Source organism: Oryx dammah, unplaced genomic scaffold (assembly GCF_014754425.2).
Source record: "Oryx dammah isolate SB20612 unplaced genomic scaffold, SCBI_Odam_1.1 HiC_scaffold_22, whole genome shotgun sequence".
NCBI classification, from domain to species: Eukaryota; Metazoa; Chordata; class Mammalia; order Artiodactyla; family Bovidae; genus Oryx; species Oryx dammah.
The window spans coordinates 56,593,340-56,600,186 of NW_024070206.1; the positions used below are offsets into that span (position 1 = coordinate 56,593,340).

General features: G+C 37.8%; 1 long non-coding RNA gene across 1 annotated transcript; it reads left to right on the plus strand.

Annotated features, from left to right (window-relative positions):
* Positions 1 to 462: 462 nt before the first annotated feature.
* LOC120880934 lies at positions 463 to 2,624 on the plus strand. Its single transcript, XR_005725160.1, has 2 exons — positions 463 to 503; positions 615 to 2,624. It is a non-coding gene; the product is annotated as an uncharacterized LOC120880934 (long non-coding RNA).
* Positions 2,625 to 6,847: the final 4,223 nt, after the last annotated feature.

The following is a 6,847-nucleotide window of genomic DNA, read 5'->3' on the forward strand; positions in this document are numbered from 1 at the left end:
TTTTATGCTACAATATTTCCTCATTGTTCTGAAAATAATTAAAAAATATGTTCTACAACAATGTTTCACCAGTGCTCTAAAAATGAGGAAAAATTTATTGAGAAATTATTTAGGAGATCTAAGGGCTTTCCAGGTGGCTCAGTGGTAAAGAATCCCCCTGCCAACACAGGAAATGCAAGAGACTCAGGTTGGATCCCTGGGTCAGGAAGATCCCTTGGAGAAGGAAATGGCAACCCACTCCAGTATTCTTGCCTGGGAAATCCCATGAATGGAGGAACCTGGCGGGCTACCATCCCTGGGGTCACAAAGAGTCAGACATAACTGAGCACGTATGCTTGTATGATGAAACACTAAATGATTGGTGCTCCCAAAGCAGATACATAGATACACACTATATATATATTTTTAAATCTTCTTTTTAGAAAAAAAATTCCATGAAGTCTTTTTCTTGAATATTTGTATGGCCCCTGATTTTTTATTTGTTTGCATGTTTGTTTATACAGGTAGGTGTCATTTGTTCTTTCTCTGCTCTGTGTCATTATGGCTGTTCTGTGAGGTTTCATCTCTTTAATGTGATTCTTTTTCTCCGCCTACTCTTTGAGGTTCATGGTCAGTTGATGGATGGCCTTAGCTGACAATGTCCTTTGGACGTACCTGTGGCATCTTCCACGGAGATCTAGTTATGGAGCAGCCAGCCAGCAGGAAGCTGCCAGCTCACTGTCTAAGCACCACGGTGAGTCAATGCCCCCTGGCCTCCTGGTCAACTCAAGGCTCAGGAGAAGAGGATCCCCATCCCACCTGGTCACTGTCTTCTCCTACGCATGTGGTCAGGAAACCCTGACCGACCGCAGTGAAAACTAGAATTCACTACCTTTGATCGATACACAGATGTCTCAGTCCTACCAGGAATGGTCATCAGTCTGAGGTTCTCTCCTGCCTGACTCTGCCCTCTCCTCTTCTACCGAGTGAGGAAAGTCCTGGACGGGGACTGGGAGGGAATCTTAAGCCCCAGGACTTGCCTCTCTCTGCTCCATTCTGTCAAAATGTAGTGAAACAGCGGGGATCCATCTTCCACTCCACACAGCTGAGTATCTTCCTTGAAGATGAAAGAACAATTCAACTGAGTACAGCTGGATCCGTGATGAACTCGTGAGGAAGAGCTGCATGGCTCCCTGACACGGTGGACATTGACATGATAGAGAAATAGACATTTGTTTTCCTCAAGCCACTGTGATTTGCAGTCTTCTTGTTTGTTTTTTATTATCCCTTAGCAATTGATAGGGAATATGAGAATACCTCTTTCCTCACACTTTTGTCAGCAGGTATTAAACCTTTGGATCTTTGGTAGCTGTAGATAAAAGTGGCATCTTAATGTCCTTCTTGTCTTTTTTCTTATAACAAATGTGATTATTAATATTTTATGCTAATTAAAAGTGCATCCTATTTGCAGAGAACATTGACATTTCCTTTCTCATTTTTCTATTGGTTCATTATTATTACTATTGATGTATAGTAATATAAAGTTAACAGTACCATACTTGTCAAAAGTGATTTCTTTTATTTTCATCCTTACTTTTTTCTTATATCTGTGGTAATTTTTTTGCCATGTAAGATATTACACAACTTTAGGTAATAATATTTATCTTTTAAAAATAATTCTTAATTTCTGTTTCATACTTACAGATGTCTTGCATACTGTAACTGTTTTCCTAATCTGTATTTTCTTCTAATATTTCATGATTTTTTTCATATAATTAATCTTTCTCAAATTTGTTTTGATAAATCTATAAACTTGTGATTCATTATTCTTCCTCTCTAACTGGCTGCTTAATTATCACAATGTTTATTGAATAATCCATCTTTTCCATAAAAATTTAAATGACCATGTTCTGGTATTAATACTAAAACTTAAAATCAAATAAATATGAGCCTCTAGACCAAACATCAGAATCTAATATTATTTATAATAGTATAATAGTATAGGATGCCAGGTTAGGTTTTAATCCCTCAGGAAATACTTCTCATTATTAGCTCAGGCTTTACTGGGAGTGGATATTAGAGTGTTCTTGAGGGAGATGAGTAGAAAACAATCAAAGTAATAATTATTAAATGTTTAGACATAGTGAAATTTTATTGTAGAAGATATTTTGCATTCTCATTTTTCTCACTTTTGGAAAATATTTGTAAAATATCTAAAATTTTCTTTAAATTTCTATTTTACCAACAAAGATCTATATTATCAGTTCTTGGATATTAACTCCATAGTGTGAATTCATGTGAATTATTTACCTGCAAAACATACAATACTAGTTTTGATTCAAAATATAGTTTTCCACTTTCATACAAATCTTAAAAATTCAGACAGAAATAAATTATGATTGACAAGTGTTTGCATGTTGATTTGTACTGACTTTCCTTGTAAGCTTCATAGATGAGCTTATATATGATAATGGCTCATATATGATAATCTGCCTAAAGATTTTAGAAATTATGTGAACTTTTCTTGTATGAATCTCTTTTATTCAGCATCATCAATGGAGTATGATTGCTACTTGCTTAAAAATGAAAGGATATAATATCACACTCAAATGATTTTTCAGACAAATAAAGATTCTCAAACCAGATGAAAGTGAGAATAATAATATCATTAATAAAACTTGCTTCATTCGAGGCATCTGCCAATCAAAACATTATTTGAATTTAATTGAAGAATCTGTCAATGAGAAGGGTGTATAGAAGTTTCTGTAAGAAAATACAATTCATGAAGGGAAGTATGTAAAATAGGACTTTTGTAGGCAATGGATTAGTCTGTGAAGGTCAGAGGTCAACCATGGAAACCCGGGTTGTGTTTTCTAAGTGAGGGGATGATGTAGGGTAATCATACGGTAATCAAACACAAGATTTTGCCCAAGCAAGTGATGTGGAATTAAGACTTCTAAAGACTATTAAGACTTCTAAATAACAATACATAATTTATTATCTTGCCTGTAAACCCAGTGGCTCAAACTGTGGGCTGGATAATCCCCTTGCGAAGCCCATCCCCCTGACCTCTGACCCTGATGGCCTGACTCTACCTCCAAATTCCACAATAGGGTCTTTGGCAACACAGGGACCTGTGAACGATGACCTCAGAGATGTCTTTTCCACCCCCTAAACACCCCTCTTTCCAGTCATCTCAAGAATAGGGACATCAACGACGCTCTTGAAAATCATAGAAACCAGGAATAAAACAACTTATGTGTCAAATTCTGCATGACTCACATCAAGAAGAAATCAGTATTAATTTCCCATTGCTCCTTTCTTGACATATGACATAAAATGGGAAAGTTCATGGCTCTATCTTCTCCTAAGTTTTCCCTTTAAAATAGTTTCCATTTTTCTCAACCTACAGAGCCGTAAGACTATATCCTTTTATTTTCTTCTTTCTTGAGTTATTTGGGTGTAGTGGTAGGTTTTGGTTATTTTTTCAGGAAATCTCCAATGAATAAGAAGCCAATGATTTATGTTTACCCCAGCATGGCAGTAGGCAGAGTCACTCACACACCCATTTGGGGGGGTTTTAGTTCTTGGGTCCAGCCCTACCCAGCTCTGCAGTCTTCCCCTTTTTCCTCTTCACTTTCTGGACTGTCCTTTCAGAGAGGCTATAAAAGCAAATGATGTCTCACTTTTTTCTGTGCAGTTTCTTCTAGTCATATTTTTCCCTATAAATCTGCATTGCCACTTTTCTTTTTTTATTTTTCCAAATAGAGATTTACTATGGAAAGCTGAACATTGTCTTCTGTATTTTCATGTGGCATCATGCACTGTTACTTCCTACTTTTAAAATCTTGCATATTAAAATTAAAGGATGATGTGAAAACAAAGGCATATACCTTAGGTGGCCATTTTGCAGTGTTTCAAACAAAAAGGAAAATGGGCTGTAGCGTTGAATTCTAGAAAAGGACTCAACTATTCAGCATACAGGAATGAAAGGATTCTGATTATGTAAAATGTTTGAAATCATTGTTTTTCAAAATGGAAAGAGTTTTTCTAATGGAAAACTGTATCTTGAAAATTATGAATCAATGATTACATACTAATGAAGATAGCAAAGAAACAATCTTACTCATTCAACAAATATTTACTGCCCAGATGCTATGGTTCAGGCATGATTCTAAATGTTGGGGATGCATGAACAAACATGCAGAATCCTTTTCTTGTAAAGACAATGAGCATGTGGGAAGAATAGTAGATATTATATAGGCAAGAGTACATGTGGCCATTTCCTTCTCGAGGGGATTTCCCCCACCCAGGAATCGAAGCCAGGTCTCCTGCCTTGTAGGCAGACCAGGGAAGCCCATTAAATATCGAGGACACATGAAACACCCATCCATCTGAGAAGAGGCAGCCCCGTTCAAGTGAACTCAAAAATTCGTTTACACTGAAAAGTAAACAGAAGTCCTGTTTCCAATCTGATGAAGGCAACAGTGATATCAACTGGCCTGTCTCCTTGCCCTAAATGGACAGATACTCTTACTCTCCGGGTCTTGTATGCGTCACTCCCCGTTGCTTTCAGAGAATGCCCCTGACCAGTTAGAAAAAATGCATCACAATCCATTTTGGGGCAAATTATTACCCCTTTAGCAGGAGTGGTGTTGGCATTTGCTAAAAGCAGCTACCGGGAAGAACTTTCTTTCTCAGAACGTTTGTGCAGTCACACATCTGATGCTGCTGACAGAGCGTCTTCAGTCCTAAGCTTGAAATTTTTTTCCCTTTTTATCATCTGACTCTGTGGCACTGCCAGCTTCGATGATTTAGGAGTGATCCATGCATTCTGAGAGATTTTGACCCCACTGTCTCTATGAGAACATCGTCTCAGTCGATATTGTCTCTGGTGTGTAGATGACAAAGCTAAAACTGAGAGGAGTTTAGTAAATGAAAAGATGCTATATGCATGGTAAGTGTCGGAGCTGGGATTAAAACCCAAGGCGTTATCACTTCAAGGAGTGCGGACTTCCCTCCAGACCAGTAGTTCCCTACTCTTCACGTGCATCAGAACCACTTGGAGAGTTTGTTAAAACACAGACTTCTGGGCCTCACGTCAGAGAATCTGACTCAGCAGGTGTGGGTTGGGCTCAAGAATTTCTAACAAGTCCCCGATGATCCTGGTACCACTGGTCCAGGGAACTCCCTTGGAGAGCAATGATGGAGTCCAGGCTGGCCTAGAGACTCTCTTTAGATTTTAGGAAGTTTGAAGTTTTCATTTTTGTTATTGTTTTTACCTATGGTCCCCTGGCGGGTGTGAGTAAAGAAAAATGCGGCTCTGAGAACCATTTCTCTGCCCTGGCAGGGGTGAGGTTGAAGTAACAATCACAGACAAAGTTTTGGACTGTTGAAAAGCAACAGTTGCTTCTTTTAGAATTATGGTGTGAAAGTAATTAAGCAACTCTGTCACACTGATAGTGACTTGAATACTCAACTCTCATGAGCAAACAGTTTCAAATAATTAGTATTATTAAGTCATTCTGAGTTAGTTCTTCTTGCATAACCTGTTTTAGTCTGAATTTGGAATACTGTTCTGGCTTGCCTGGCCATAGATATTATAAAGCTCTTAACAATCTTAGAAGACACATTGTCAAACACTTTTTATTTCACAACTGTTGAACTTAAATGAAAATAGAAAGAACAAGTCCTTTGGGTTATTTGTTCTAAAAAAAGTCATTTGCTGAAATACCCCATCTGCAGACAGACATCATTCCTAAGAATCTGAAAGATGTGTCCAGCAAAGAAACACACATTCAAATCACTTTGTAATGTAAGCATAAGTTATTTCTTTGTACCCAGTAACTTAAGAACTTAATCAGTAACTCATGAGCAATTTATTTTTTCTGATACCCTCTGGGTGGTTATTTGTGACCGTCTCTTAGACGGGGCCAAACTGAAGGCTACCTTATTTTCCTTCAGTGTGATGGAAGAAGAATACAGTTTTGAGATTTGGGGGATAAAGCAGTTTCTTTCACTACGTGCCTGAGGATCATTCCGTCACATTTAAATTGGTATCTTACGTTTTTCATCTCAAGTTTAAATAGTTATAAAAGATGTATTTTGCAATATTGGAGATATTGACATTACGAATCACAGCTATTTTCTTTCACCTAAATATATACCATAGATTATATACACCAATGTCACTGAATACTCACCTAAAAACACATAGAAAAAAAATTGTTCTTTACCAGTTGTGACTTTTATGCTGCTGCATTTTCCTGTTTGAATTTTTAATTGCATTTTACTTTCCCTCCAGTATCCAATTCTATTATAATATGCTTTAATTTTTAAAAATATTTTACTAAGCACATATATATGTGTATATAGACACACATATATATGTTCATATGCTACTCACGTTGGAGAAGGCAATGGCACCCCACTCCAGTGTTCTTGCCTGGAGAATCCCAGGGACAGGGGAGCCTGGTGGGCTGCCGTCTATGGGGTCGCACAGAGTCGGACACGACTGAAGCAACTTAGCAGCAGTAGCATGCTACTCACACATCTGTAAATCTATCTATATATAACTTAAAATGTTCTGGTCAACCTAAATTGTCATCCATTTCTTCTTCTTAACTGGAGTATCATTATCATTATTTTTAGTGTTCAGATGAGGCGTCCCTGGTGGCTCAGTCGGTAAAGAATACACCTGCAATTCAGGAAACCAGGGTTCAATCCCTGGGTCAGGAAGATCCCCTGGAGAAAGGAACAGCAACCCACTTCCAATATTCTTGCCTGAGAAATCCCATGGATAGAGGAGCCTAATGGGCTATAGCCATGGGATTGCAGAGATTCAGACATAACTGAGTGACTAACACAC